The sequence below is a fragment of the Peromyscus maniculatus genome, chromosome 7 (genome assembly GCF_049852395.1).
Source record: "Peromyscus maniculatus bairdii isolate BWxNUB_F1_BW_parent chromosome 7, HU_Pman_BW_mat_3.1, whole genome shotgun sequence".
Taxonomy (NCBI): domain Eukaryota; kingdom Metazoa; phylum Chordata; class Mammalia; order Rodentia; family Cricetidae; genus Peromyscus; species Peromyscus maniculatus.
In genome coordinates this window covers 101,579,183-101,594,547 of record NC_134858.1, presented here as the reverse complement: position 1 = coordinate 101,594,547, position 15,365 = coordinate 101,579,183, and the positions used below count along the sequence as shown (strand labels likewise).

The following is a 15,365-nucleotide window of genomic DNA, read 5'->3' as shown; positions in this document are numbered from 1 at the left end:
ACTACTTGGCATGTGTTCCTATCTCTTGGCCAGAAGAGCTGGTAGAAGGAGGATTTGGAAAGCTTACTATTTAAGACTTTTGAAAGCTGGGCATGGTGGAGCAGTCCATAATCTCAGCACTTGGGACGCTGAAAGAGGATCATAAATTCCAGACAAACCTAGGGAGGGGTGTGTGTGTGTGTGTGTGTGTGTGTGTGTGTGTGTGTGTGTGTGTGTGTGTGTGAAGACTCTTGAACTACCTTGAGACATTATTAATTAGATTGGCAATGATGAACAACAAATGTGTCTAAAAACACTTCAAATTTGAGGTAGCAGAGGCATTGGGTATTTGACACAAGGACAGAGGAGTATCTGGATAACTTTAAAAACCCTCAAGGGAAATTACATTCTAAACTCAGTGGTTTATGCTAAATTGCCCAAAGAGTTAGTCCTATCTCCCTCCTCTTAAAACACGCGTCTGAGTTCTCACGTAGAGTCCTACGACAGGCTGTTGAGATTTCACAAGGTTGGGGCCCCTTAGATGGTTCCTCTCTTATCTGGTCAAGTCTCTTGAGACACACTCGTCCAGCTCTTTACTGCGAAAGCAGACCTGGTGTTCTCATCGGTCTCTGCTTGTCTGTTCCATATACACAAAGTTGGTCCACGTGGCTTTTCCTCAGCTGCTCATCAGATCACCCCATGTTGAGGCAGTCCTCTGAATGCTCTTCACCACTGAAGGACAAGAGAGGTCGTGAAACTTGCAAACAAATCGAGTAGGGTCCCCCCCCCCCCCCCATTTTGACAGTGCTCTTAAAGCATGGCCTTGGACCAAGAGAAGCTTCCTCACCACTTGGGGGCTTGTTAGAAATGCAGAATCTCCAGGCTCCACCCCAGACTTTAACAAGACTCCCAGGTGTCTCTTATTTAAGCTAGGATCTGAGACATCAATCGATGTTGGCATTGACCAACTGGACGCCACTCATCCGCGGAAATAAGGGACTCAGCCCTTTGTGCCCGCCTCGCACCCATTCTGCTCGGTAGCAACCGAACCCCTGGGGACATCGGAGCCAGGCGCTTGCCGAGGGCAATTTGGTGATTGGCTTGTGCGGCCACGTGACCAGCGCGGTGCCTTCCACGCGACAGGATTGGTTCTTGCGGACGCTGACGGACAGGGCCGGGGCGGGCCTGAGCCCGGTCGGAGGGGCGCCCGCGGGGGCCGGAGGGGCGAAGGCGCGAGAGCGCGAGTGCGCGTGCGCGAGCGGCGGGGCTTTCTCCGGAGCCGTCGGAGGGAGCGGGAGCGCTTCTCCCGAGGTGAGCGGAGCGGGGCGGTCCCTCGGATGCCGGGTCCTGGGGAGCGGCGGGGGATGGCTCGGGGTTCGCCTGCCCCGGGAGCCCTGCACTGGGGAGGATGCAGGGCAAATTCCTTCCCCAGCCTCCGTGCCTCGGTTTCCCCTTTCCCACCCTCTGATACATTTCCCCATCCTCCCCGTGGCGGCCGCGGCTGTACCGGAGGAGGCTTGCCCACCTGGCCACCTCGCCTCCGCCTTTGTTTCCCGCCCCGGAGGGATGCTGCCACCGGTCCCCTTCTCTGGGGAAGGGCGCGGGAGGCGCCGCGGGGATGCCACAGGAGCTGGACCCGGGCTGGGAAGAAGGTGGCTTCTATGCAGCGAGACCTGTCGCATGGGAGAACGAAAAGGGGAAAACGTAGTGTCACTTTGGTTCGAGCCCCTGAGACTCGAACTAATCCGCGGCTGCGAGCGAAGCGAAATTCCTAGCGCATCTGATGATCCTTCTGCCCAGATGCGGCCGCGGGCATCGCGGGGAGACCGAGCCTGTGCTGCCCCGGGAAGGGTGCCCTGGGAAGGCTGCCGGGTCTGTCTGCTGGACCTCGCGTCTGCCCTCACCCAAGACTTGCACCGAAACCCAACGCTCGAAGCCTGTGGAGAGAAGCTGGAGATGCCTTAAAAAGCTTAATTTTTTTGGATAGAGCAGGTCACACACAAAAAAAGGGTTTCCAGAGACAGTGTAACTGATGACTGGGAAATGGTGAGGGAATTGCCTGCAGTGAACTGCAGACCAGACAGCGCGCTGAGAGGCTTCTTCAAGAAGAGACAAGAAGCGGAGTGGGGGTGGGTTCTGAGACTTTCTAGGGCTGTTCAAGAGGGCACTTATTTTCAGCCTGTCGGGAGGACAGTGTAGGAAGGGTCAAGTAGGGTCTAAACGCACTTTCTAATTCTTTGAAAAAAGTGTATGTTAAAAAAAAAATTTTTTTTTTGACTGCCGGAAGAGATGGGGAGGAATCTCCGTTGAGTCCTTCTTTAGAAGAGGGAGGGTGTGTCTAGGAGCTTAACGTGGTGGTTAAGTGGCATAAGCATCTCCCGAGACATACAGCAGCAATGGCACGCAGGACATCGTATGGTAAAACTTAAAAGATCCCCCGAGTTTCCCACTAGTTAACTAGTTTGATGCACCTGGATTTGTGAAAATGGTTCAGCTAATTGCCAGGAAGATTTTACTGGGCTCCAGAGTTTCAGTGTAACCCATTCAGAACTTAACTGTGTTACTCTATAACCCATTCAGAGCTTACTCTTTGGAGACATTCTGGTAACTGCTGTGAAGCCCTTCCTTTCCCATGTGAAGTTTTTCAGTTAGATATCTAAAACAACCATACCTTGTGCCTGCAAAATATTCATTTTAGTGTACTGAATTACACAAAATTCAATTAATTTACTTGCTGAAGAATTTCAATGTACTGAGCAAGTTAAAAAAAAAAGTTGTTTTTGAGAAGGCACCCCTTCCATTTGCTAGACTAGAGAACTTAAACGCAGGGTTCTCAGTTGCCCCAAGTAAACTTTTGGTCGTTTTCTGAGCTGAAACTAAGAGTGGGATCTGCTGTGAGGCACAGTGGGAATACCACAGATGACCCTCATGAAGCTCAAGAAGGTTCTCCTCTGATCGATTGAAACACAGCAAATTAGTGGGAATAACTTAAAAATGGAAAGCAGATATACTGTGGGGAAGGAAAAGGAACTTTGAGGACGAAGGTGGTGGTATGGTTTGAGAAAAGCATGCATTCTTTTTAAGAGTGAAAAAAATGGCTTTTTTTTTTTTTTTTTTGCGTATGAGCTACATGTAAGATATGCAGAGGTCATGGTTGTTTGTTTAACCTGTGGAAGTGGGGTCAGCTGTCTCAAGAAGACTGAAAAACATCTGGCTAGGGTCTAAAGGGCCGACAGAAAAATTGACAAGGCATGCTTCAACTTGAGGGACACAGTGTACCTCTCTGACCTGTTAAGACGGGGCTTTATCCTCCAATTCAATACCCCCCCCCCAGTTCTGCTTTCAAGACAGCCACAAAATCATTTTCTTTCTGCTGTTTCTGTCCTCTGGGTCACAGACAAAGAGGATGAGGAACTAAGGAGACAGATTAGAGTCAGACCTGCATGCCTAAGCAGCCATGCTCTTGGAGGAGGATCTGTGTCACATTGTGTAAATATAAGAGCCTTCACCCTGACGGGTGCCTCGGGGAGTTCCTTAGGGTACACCACGCTGTGGGATAAAGCCGGCTTCCACTGCCACAGGTGGGGGCTGGGGGGCTGGGTGGACTCATCTGCGGGCCAAAGGGGAGCCTGGAATGTCTGAATTCTGCCAGGCTCTGCTGCTCATTATCGTCTAGGCTGGCTGGCCTTTTCATGGCTTCCAGAGGACCTCCAGATCACATGACAGAGGCTTGTGGTGAGGTTATGGTTCTCAGCCTGTGTCAGTTATCCTTACCACGTGCTGTAGAAAAGATCTCCACTAAGACACAAGTCTTTCGAGTTCTTAGCTCAAGTCACCTACAGGTTTCCCTCAAACAAGTTGTACCCTCCATACCAGTAGATGGCGATCTTGCCTCTGGGAATTCATGAAGAGGATGGCTATGGAGCTGTCAGCCGCAGCGTGGATTTTGTGTAGATTTTGGATAGGCTCTATTAGCTCCCAGGTTAAAATACAATAATAATAAAAAAAAAAGTTCTGAGCACTTAACTGTTTATATAATACAAGAATAATGGGGTGGGGTGAGAATTTATATTCTCTCTCTCTCTCTCTCTCTCTCTCTCTCTCTCTCTCTCTCTCTCTCTCTCTCTCTCTCTAGCACGCAATGTGTATTCTGATTCAGGGGACCATAAATTGACAAGCATGGTAGTATAAGCTTTAAGAGCACTTGGTATACACACTGCTGGTTATGCAGACATAATGTTGAGGTTCTGAGTTGATGTTCATTCCAAGACTTCATTTCTAATTATTTGCATGCAAAGCTGGTCTCCACCTAAGGCTGTCTCTATGAAGTGAGCATGTAATTTTAAACCCAGTCTGTAGTCAGTAATACATGTCCTGAAGGTAGCAGTGGGAGTTTTCATGAAAACAATGTTAAATCATTCTATCCCTGGACTGTGCACAAAAGGTAGGTCAAGTCATTTTAAATCAGTTTCTTTTAAGACTTGAAAATTTCTAACAAGTGTTCGTAGATTGTCTTAGCTAACTTTGACCTTCAAGTCTGAAGTAACCACTCAAAACTTGAACATTAAAAAAGAACAAGACTTTTAATTGGAGTTCATTTATATATCCTCCAGTTTTGAAATGACTGTTTTGTCCTTTGTTACAGACGACTTTCTGAGGTGGGTTTTGTGGACACTAAACGCAAGGGAAGTCGGTGCTTTAGGCAGCAATGGAGAAGTCACAGCGTAGGGGAGGTTTTAGCTCCGATCCTGCCCAAGCTGTAGGACATTGCCCGTGGGCGCCATCAGCAGTCACCTGCCCTCGGTGCCGCTGCTGTCATCCTGTAGCTCAGCTTCCTCTGGGTTTATTCCTGTCTCTTTAAGTGAACCGATAAGCTGTTTTATTGGGTTCCCTCCCTGCTCCCATCAGTGGCAAATCCTAAAATCCCATTGGTGCAAGACAGCAGTAGTCACAAATCATTGATACTGCCTCATTTTGTGGCCATAAATCAATCTGTCTTTCTGGCTGTTATTTTTTCTCATGTTTGCTGGGTTTGTCAAGTGAATGCAACTTAACTGTCTTTCCAAGTCTGAAGTTCTTTGGCTGAGTGATTCCCCTAAGGTCTTTCTGAAGCCTCCAGGTAGTGCTCACGTCAATAGTGTGTTCATGCTGTGAAGGCTAGGACAGCTGTGAAGCTCTGAAAAGAAGATACCTCGCTAGAGCTCTTCCTCTGTAGAGACTGTGGGGCTCCCACTAGGGTCCTACATTTAAGAGGTGGAAGAACCCTTAGAATGGTTAACTTAACCTCCCCATGTTTTAACTCAAACTGAGTGATTTTCTAAGCTAATAGGGCTTGATGGGTGGTAGAGAACTTGGAGGATTAGGCCCGGAGCTTGGGACTCACTGAAACCTTCCTCCCCAGATGCTACCTCCCTTCTTCACCTGTGCTTAGGACACAAAACGTGCTGTGTCTACAGGACCCAGCCAGGGAAGTTAGCGGAGGAATTTCTTGATATGGGATTGAAGTCACAGCATGAGTAAGTAGCTTTGGCCTGGGCTTTTCTTTTTAGTTTTTTTTTTTTTTCTTTTTTCTCTGATCCAGAGCTGAACTCTTTCCTGTATGTCTTTGGTGCTTTATTTATTGTAACTTTTTCACAATACTGTTTCCTGTAAGAAAAGACTTTTATCCTAGAATAGTCTTTGTACAATGCAAGGTTTTTAAATTGAGTCCATGATGTCCCTCCCTAAGTCTGTGTGGATAAGAGAGTATGTGTTACATAATTTGCCTCTGTAATTTTATGTCTTTGTCCTTATACATTTTTGGTGTGTGTGTGTGTGTGTGTGTGTGTGTGTGTCTACAGAGCTGGGACAGGCTAGTGGATGAGTGGAGGCTGAAAGTGGACATTGGATATCTTTTTTCAATCAAATTCCATCTTAGTTTTTGAGACAGAGTCTCTCACTGAGCCTGGAGATAACTGATTTGGGTGTCCTGGGCAGCATTCCTAGAGACCCTTCTGACTGTCTCTCCAATGGCAGGAACAGAGGCATGTGCCAGCACACCTGGGTATAATAATTAATGTTCATGCTAGAGGATTGAACTCAAGTCCTCACCAGTCATTTCTCTAGCTCTTTTTAGCATATTCTGACAAGAGGGTCTTAGACTTCAACAGAACCAGATGGATCCACAGGACAAAGGTAGGATAAGAATGTGACTGTCTGGAGTAGCTTCTGGAAAACTGACAGGAGGGGAGCTTTTGTCTTGTTCGATTGGGGCAGGTTCTCAGGCAGCCCAGGCCCCCTCTTGAACTTGCTGTGTGGCCAGTGAAGTTGTGATTCTTCTGTCTTTGTCTTCCAAATGCTGGTATTGTGTGTGTGTGTGTGTGTGTGTGTGTGTGTGTGTGTGTGTGTGTGTGTGTGTGTGTAACTATACCAGGCTTTAAAGGGGAGAATTTGTGTGCATGCATGTGTGTGCACGAATGCACCCACACACAGATGCATGAGTGCACAGAGGCTAGCGGATAATTTTGGGGTGTCACTTCTCAGGAGCCATCGAACTTGTTTTTTTGAGACAGGATCTCTCACTAGCGTGGAGTTCCAGGATTTTGCTAGGCTAGCTGGATATCAAGCCCCAGAGATCTAACTGTCTCTGTACACCACCACCCCGCCCGCCCCACTGCTGGTTTTACATGTGTATACCACCATACCCAGCCTTTTCACGTGGGTTCTGAGGCTTACCATCTAAACCATTTCCCCAGCCCTCAAGGGAGAATTCTTCATTGATGAGCTCAAGTAACAGTAGGCGAAAGTTGGGAATGGATTGCAGAAATTAAGTTGTGAATGCTTAGGGATATTGTACCTTTGTTAAAGTAGCTTTCCAAATGAAGAGGCTAAGAAAAGCATTTTGCCCACCTTAATAATAGATATGCAAGTATTGATTTCCGTTTATCATTCCTTTCTCAGTGCCCTCCTAATTTCACCAGAATGCTTTCAAGTTTATGCTGCTTTACTGGCAGTGACATGCATAATAAGGGACACCCAGCTCTCATTATCCAATTTGAGGTCCACATATTCATTACCTTTCTGATTTATGACATGAAGATTTTTTAAGTTCTTACTAGCATATATTAAGTGTCCATAATGGATTTTATTGCAACATTTTCATATGTATATGTATTTTGATCATATTTGCCCCCACTATTACCCTCTCTTGTTTCTCCTCCACTCCTGATGATCTGACCCCTTCCTCTTCCCAGCCAGTCCCTGGCTTCTATTATGTTTTGTGTGTGATGGGTGGGGATGGGGAATGTGCATGCTCGTGTTTAATTAGGGTTACTTAAAGGAGCATCATTGGGGTGTATTTACAGGAGCACAAGAAACTTACCCATGGCTATACTACTGAAAAATCAGTCTCTTCCTTTCCAGCACCCATTAATTCCAGCACTGCCTATAGATCCTGAGGATGGGGCCTCACCTCTAGCAATCCTCAGCTGCCTATAAATCCTTAGTGAAGGGCAGGGTCTCATGGGCTCCTTCCCAATCGTGACAGAGTGACATGAGGTTTAGACTCCCACTCCTTTCATTTGTGAGATGCTACATCTGGCTACATGACTCCTTTCATTTGTGAGATGCTACATCTGGCTACATGTATCTCCTATGCATTGTTCTCTGAGCTCCTAGGTCCACCAGGATCTTAGAGATGGGAAACGGTTTAGGTGGTAGAACTTCTAAGACATCACTAGTTACCTTTATTAGTGCCCAAGATGCCCTGGAGCTAATTATTGTATTTCCCCTAACTATTTACAAACCCAAGTACTTTCTTTTTCTAATTGTTTTTTAAATAGTAGGGACTCGGAATTTGTATGGATTAGAAATAAAAATTCATATTGTTACCAGAAGCTATGCAGATGTTACTTTGTGTTCCATTCCCACTTTGGACACGTGAGAAGTAACTTTGTTGTGGAGAATATTGCTTGACAAACCTTGGGATCTGTATCCTGTGACATCTTACTTACCCTTTATACTGCAGTGGCCTATACTCTAGATGCCACCTTCTGCTGCCTTTTTTGACCATAAGGCAGTATGATCTTTGTTTTTGCTTTAGTAGAAGAATAAATATATTTTTTTCCTTCTCAATTTATTGAGCAAATTCATATGCCAGAGAACAAAGTCAAATGGTTGCTTCCAAGGTTGAATTTTTGCTACTAAGTTGTTGTGAACTTTGGTCCGGAAGGGGGCACCCATGGCCTCCCTGAATTTGTTTCAGAAGAGGAAAAAGAGCAGTGACCCCTTAAGTTCTAGCCTTTTTCTCAAATTGTATGACTCTGTAAAACTATATCAGATATCCAGACAAAGTAGATCTTTAAAATGCTACTAGTTGAAAACTCATTTAGAATCAGAAACAATGCTGATATAAAACCTTATACAATGAAATCACTTTGTGTACAAAGTTTGCCAAATATTCTCTAATCTGATATCTCTCTTCTAATCAGAGAGTGGCCACTGGACAGCAGCATCAGGATCCCCTTAGGGCAGTGGTTCTCAAACTGTGGATCTTGGGTCAAACAACCCTTTCACAGGGGTCAGATCCTGAATATAAAATATTTACATAACGATTCATAAGAGTAACAAAATTGCAGTTATGATGTAGCAATGAAATAATTTTATGGTTGGGGGTCACCACAACATGAGGAACTGTATTAAAGGGTCCCAGCATTAGGAAGTTTGAAAACCACTGCCCTAGGACTTGTTAGAATTGGAGAATGTCGGGCCTTACCCGTGACCCTTCAACTCAGAACCTACATTTTATCAAGATGCCCCAATAACATGCACCCCTAGTACAGTCTGAGAAATGATGCTTCCTTTCATGTGGAGTATAGGTATAAACCCTGTAAAGGAGGCATGATGTTTTCCAGAAGAGGAAGCTGAGACCCAGAGTTGTAACTAGGTCAAAGTCACTGTGATCACATTATACTGAGAGTGTTCTATTCTAAATCTAATGCTGTCTTAATTAAACTGGAGTGAGCCTTACCCAAGAGAGCTCACTATAAGGCCATGGGTTAAGTGTGACTGTATGACTTTGAGCAGCCAATAGAAAGCTAGCAGAAGTGGAAAAGTGTATACTGTTTGGGGGAGGGGCAGTGTTAGTATGTGTATCTGTACCCATGTGCCTATGTGTGCAAAACAAGTCCTTCCATACTATTTTCTATCCTTAGCTCACTAGAATGGTGAGAACCCTTTAGAGGAACCTTGGAGATCATATTGTAAAGATGTAGGACTCACAGCAGCCTGAGCACTTCTGTTTCTGCATCAAATCCATCCCTCTCGACTTTCCACCTGTCTAGGATGTATATGGGAACCTCTTGTGTTGACCATGAACCATTCCAGAGGTTGGGGTCTGTGTGTTAAGCATGAAGTTCATTTTTAACAGATTCATTTGAACAGTGGCTTTGGAGATGAAGTTGTAGATAAATTGGCCCATTGTATTCATTCATTTTTGTCTTTGGCAGATTGCTTGGCTGTGGTCCAGCATGCAGAAGTGAGTGTGTGGTGAAAAGCAGCGGATCCGATGGGTGGCAAGGATGTAAGAGCGTTTGAAGGCTTCCACACCCTCTCCTCCAGGGTAAGGCAAATGCATCCCCTGTTTGCTGGCTTTGCTGAATCACAGATGCTCTTGTCTGACTCTTCTTGGAGTCAGTGCAATGGGATGCTCTGTCTCTGAAAGGCTTCTAAAGCTTTCTTTATTCAAATCATAGACTCAGACCAACAAATATGAGAAGTGATGACCAAGAGATGGGGCTGAGTCCTGTGTGTGGAGATATCTCTACATAGGGTTGTTGAGTGACTTTGTGTGGGGTGTGATTTGTACAAGCTGGCTTGTCGAGGCTTCCCTTTTTCCTGAAGTCATATCACATTGCTAATCGTCTGGTCAGATGTTCCTTCCTACCATTCTCCTCCTTCATGAATCATTCACTGAACTTCTCCTTCTGATCTCTCTGTTCATGAAGGAAATATCTGGTCAGAGCGGAAGTCTCTGGTGTGGTGGCCCAGAGCAGCTTAAAGCACAGTGTTCTGCCCATGCTATAGTTTCCCATCTGCTGTCTCTGGAAGCAATTCAGTAGTTGCTGGTATATTGCATGTGACTACTGGGAACTTGGTAACCTGGTTTGGAGTTTTGTTTGTGGCAAAAAAAAAATTCAAGACTAGTAGGACATAGTGTTTGGTGAGCTCTTCTGAGTCTAAGTGGAGGTCCACGGAGGAAAGAATGCCACTTCTTTTCTTTGTTCTCCAACTTCTGCACTTGAACCTAAAGCATATTCTTTGAAGAAGAAGTCATCACTAATACTATTCCAGGCCGAGCTAAGAATGGTTAAAAAGGGCCAGGAGTGGTGGCAGAATTTTTTTTCCAGCTTTAACTAAGAGGGAGGACTGTTTTCAGCCAATGAGTTCAGAGTGTCATGAGGCCTTGCTAGACTGAGGGCACCCGGAAAGGCTACTTGTACATCTGTGCCTCATGTGGCTCGCTAATGAGTACAATTTACTGAACAATATAGACGCTTAAGGGCTGCAGGTCCCTGGAGATTCCCATAAGTGTTCATCATTGCTGCTCTTGAGTGACGCACATGCTCAGTGGGGAGATGCAGCTGTGAGGCAGGCCATCTACAGAAGAGTCCAGGGGACCAGCTGCCACAGACCTCAGCCCGGAGTCTAGAGGTTGCTCATGAGAGGAGTGTTCCTTGTTAAATTTCATCCTGAAACGAATTTACGAATTTTCCGTAACATGGGGCTACTCTCCTTTTTTCTTTTCTTTACCCGAGACAGGATATTTCTGTGTAGCTTTGGAGCCTTTCCTGGAACCCAGGCTGGCCTTGAACTCACAGAGATCCGCCTGCCTCTTCCTCTCGAGTGCTGGGATTAAAGGCGTGCGCCACCGCAGCCTGGCTTGCTACTCTCCTTTTTATCTGTGGCTCTCATGTAGCCTCTATTTTAAATGTATCTAAGAAGTATTTTACATCAAAAATAGCAATTGACTGGCATGTTTCTGTGTAAATGTTGTAGGAGGGTCAAATTGTGGAGGCAGCCATTCTTTAACCATTGATAAAGAGCCAAAGAAAGTGGTGTAAGAGTTACCAGTGCACCGGGCAGTACTGATTTCAAGGAGGCAGTTCTTGTGTGAGCCATTGCTATGCACTGTAGGATGTATAGTGTGCCCTTGCCCTTAACCTCAGACCACTAAATGCCAGTAGCTCCCCCAAGCAATCATGACCACCGAAAAGGTCTCTGGGTATTGTTAAATGTTTCCTGGTAGATAAAATTGCCACAGCTAAAGGAATACGGTGATTTAATCTTGTTCTGAATTTCTCTAGGGCTGTGTTTTACTTTACCTAATTCCTTTCTTCCTCCCAGTTTCCTTCCCTGTAAAATAGGTACAGCATAGTATCTCAGCCTGAGGAGGCAAGGTACATAGTACTGTGTGGTTGATCAGGGTTTCTATAAATACTAAGTGATAACTGTCTCCCAGATACTTAGGGCCCAAGCATCCCTCCTGATCATCATGATGTCAGTAAAAGGGGGACAGCGGAAGGTAAAGAATGAAGTTTAGTGGTGTACACAGTCATGTGCAGTCCGAGATTCTGAGTTCATTTGAAGATATGCTCTAGCTCACTGCAGCAATATATTCTGGGTGAAAGCTTTTCCTTTGCAAAGTTAAGGACCAACAGAGGACCACGAGGCAAAAAGATGGCTGTTCTAAAGAGTAGTCATGGAAATTGCAACCATCAGGGTGATTTCTTAATGTGAAAATGACTCATGTCTAATTAGACCAAAGGACACAGAGAGATTAGACCAAAGGACAGAGAAAGGTAACCGCCAAAACAAAAATCTCCTTCAGAGTGACTGACAATCGAGACCAATTTTTGTGAGTCATATAAAGATAGAGACTGCTTAGAAAAACTCACAACTGTTCTAGAGCTTTTACACTTCTTTCCTTTTTTTCTTTGAGAGTATGGAATAGGAAAACAGGCTTTTTCAATGTACACCTTCGGAGTGACAAATCACATGTTTTCATAAGACACGTGTTCTTTGGTATTTTCCAGTGTTGTGTCTTGGAACAGTAAAAGGAGGCAATAATTCTGAACTAATATGAAATATCCTACATTATTTTCACAAAGAGCCTCAGTGCTATGACAGGACATGGCCACTGCAGGGATTCGATGTAAACTGTTGAGGCTTCTTTTGAGTTCTCTTTGCTGTGTTTCTGGTTCATGAAAGATTTGCCCCTGTTCTCTACCTTGGATCTAATGTATGGGGAGGCCATTGTAGACTGTGTGTGTGTGTGTGTGTGTGTGTGTGTGTGTGTGTGTGTGTGTGTGTGTGTGTGTGTAAGAGTGCCTGGCTAAGAGTCTGAGTACCTTGAAGAATGAGGCTCTTCCATGACCAGAGGTGACAAGACAGTGCTTCTCTTGATAGGAGTAGGCCAGTGTTTGACGTTGATATTTTTCTAGTGCTTCTCAAAATTCTGTCTCCAGGCCAGGCATCAGGAGTGCTAGGTTTCTTAGTTCCTGTTCCAAATCTCTCAGAGCGGACCTCGTGATCTAGTTTAACAAGGCCCCAAGGTGCCTGATGGAGAATCATTGTTCTTTTGCATGGCTTGTGATGTGTCCCGGCATTTTCCATGGTGTCTTTGTGTCTGTGGTGGGGAAGGCATAGAGAAGCATTTTTCTAAGCCCTCAGAAGAGACATAGATAGGATTTTCTCATGCTGACATCTTGTGTCATTTTCCCAAAGTGGTCTAAACCTTGTCCCAATAGTAGCCACTAGCCATGTGTGACTATTTAAATTATTTAGATTTATCTAATTCAGGTCTTCATTTGATCTTATCACATTTCAAGTGCCCTATAGCCACATGATTTCTGGCTGCTGTCTTAGATAGTACAGATATAGAACACGTCCATCATTGGAGAACATTCTACTGGACACTACTGCTTTATATCATAAGACTCCCCGTGTGTTAGAAGGCTGCACTTGCAGTAACCATGTACTCTTGTTGTAAAGAGATGTCAATTCTTGTAGAACAGAATTCTTCTAGAGCAGGTCTATCCTAGGAAGACATTTGTGTGTCTTGCCGAATTTTTTAATGATGCTGCAACATTTGCTTGCTACAGGCAGTGCCGTGGTCTGTCCCTCTGACATGATAGTAAGCACCAACTCCAAAATATTTGCCCTCTAATCTATGGCTGGTGAGATGTCTCTGTCCACTTTTCCCCTGACCCTCAGCAGTGAGGCTTGTTTGTACAGCATGCCTTTTTTGAGATTGCCTAGAGCTCTACAAAGAGTCTAGAAGAAGCGAGAAGAGAATTTTCACCTCTCCTTCTTCCAAGCCCCGGACTTGGCTCAGAAAAGTGTTTCACAAGAGGGTCTTCATTCACAAGCCTAACTTCCGAGGAGTAACCCCTTGAAGGAATCCCTAATTTTCCACCAATCTATTACAGCACAGATTAGTGGTTAAGCCCTTTAGTAACATGGAAGACTTTTCTGCTGATATTATCTATTAATATTACCAATAGTAGTTGCTCAGAAATTTTCATTTGAACAAATGAAAAGACAGGGAAATAAAGACACATTTTAAGAGCTGTTGTTGAAAGTCTTTTGAGCCCAAGGTGGTTTTGCATGGTAGAGGGAATTCTAATGAGAAGTTTGTGTGCTTTTAGTAGGATGGCTGGGAGGGAAGGAAGAGGAGGCTGGGGGTGGAATCGATCCTGTGGATGATTCACTTGGTGGTGGTGGTGGTGGTGAGAGGGGGGTGGTGGGGAGGATGACACAATGTTTGTTTTTCTCCTCCTTTGTGTTTTCATTGTTTCGAGACAGGGTTTCTCTGTGTACCTCTGCCTGTCCTGGAATTCATTCTGTAGACCAGGCTGATCTCAAACTCACAAAGATTTGTGTGTTTTGTTTTTGCTTTTTTTTTTTTTTTTAAAGACTTTTTTGACTGGTCTTAGGTAGAAGCAAAATGTAGAAAGGAAAATACGAAGATCTGTATCCCTCCCCCTCCTACATGTGCTTGTCTGTCCCTGTTGCTACCATCCCCCACCAGACTGGCATTTCTGTTACCGTCTGTGAACCTATATTCACATCATAATTACCCCAAGACAATGGTTTACATTAGAGTGCAATCTGGGAGCTGTACATTCCTTGGACTAATTTGGACTAATACATGACAACACATGTTCACCATTATAATCACAGGCGTTATTCTTGTTTCTCTAAAACCCCTCCGTGTCCTGTTTAGTCATATCTCCTTCTGCTCCTCCACCCCTAAACTGCTAGAAGCCATTAATCTTCTTTTTTAAAGATTTATTTATTATGTATACAGTGTTCTGTCTGCATGTTTCCCTGCACATACAGAAGAGGGCACCAGATCTCGTTATAGATGGTTGTGAGCCACCATGTGGATGCTGGGAATTGAACTCAGGCCCTCTGGAAGAGCAGCCAGTGCTCTTAACCACTGAGCCATCTCTCCAGCCAGCCATTAATCTTCTTACGGCCACAGTTTTGTTTTTCATGCAGTTGGAGTCACACAATAGGTCAAGTAACCTTTTGAAATGACTTCTTTCACTCAGTAAGTAAATACACATGGAAGTTTCTTCCCATCTTTCTGTGAGTTGGTTACTCATTTCTTTTGTGTACTGAATCATATTCCAGAACTTCCTGGATGTCTTGGTTGCTCTGAAGGTTGGGCTATTTTAAATAAAGGTGCCCTAAACATCCATGAGCAGGCTTCTGGGTGGACACGATTTCATCCCTTTTGGGAAAATATCAAGGGACATCACTGCTAGATAATTTTTGTAAGAATGTTTTGTTTTGTAAGAAACTGACAAACTGCCTTCTAAGATGGCTGTGCCATTTTACATTCCCACCAGCAATAAGGGTTTCTGTGTGCAGCATCTCCACCAGCCCTGGGTATTGTCAGGGTTCTGGATTTGAGCCATTCTAAAACAGGCCTGGTAATGTCTCATTGTGGTGCTAATGTAAGTTTCCTCGATGTGTATGTAACATCATTTTATATCTATATTTGCCATGTATGCATCTTTTTGGTGAAATGTCTGTTAAAGGTTTTTGGCCATTTTTTTTATAATTAGGTTTTGTATTTTCTTACTGACTTTTTAATATTTTGAATATATCATAAATGTCCTTTGCAAACACTTTCTTAACACCTGTTGCCTTCTCATTCTTTTGATGTTGACTTTCAGACACCAGACATTTTAATTCTAATGAAATTCCACTTATCAATTATTTTATAGATTTTTACATTTGGTATTGTATTTTTAGAAGCCAGAATTCTATCCAAGGTCTTTGTAGGTTTTTTCCTTACCCTCTTTGTCTTTCATAGTGTTCTGTGTTTTGCATTAATG

General features: G+C 44.4%; 1 protein-coding gene across 4 annotated transcripts in view; it reads left to right on the top strand.

Annotated features, from left to right (window-relative positions):
* Window positions 1–1,181: 1,181 nt before the first annotated feature.
* Tmem108 (transmembrane protein 108) overlaps window positions 1,182–15,365 on the top strand; it is a 285,683-nt gene continuing 271,499 nt past the window's right edge. For all 4 annotated transcript variants that reach the window (XM_042281523.2, XM_006978676.4, XM_042281522.2 and 1 more), the window contains exons 1-2: window positions 1,182–1,290; window positions 9,465–9,577. The gene's annotated coding sequence lies outside the window, so the exon portion shown is untranslated. The remainder of the gene's footprint in view (window positions 1,291–9,464; window positions 9,578–15,365) is intronic.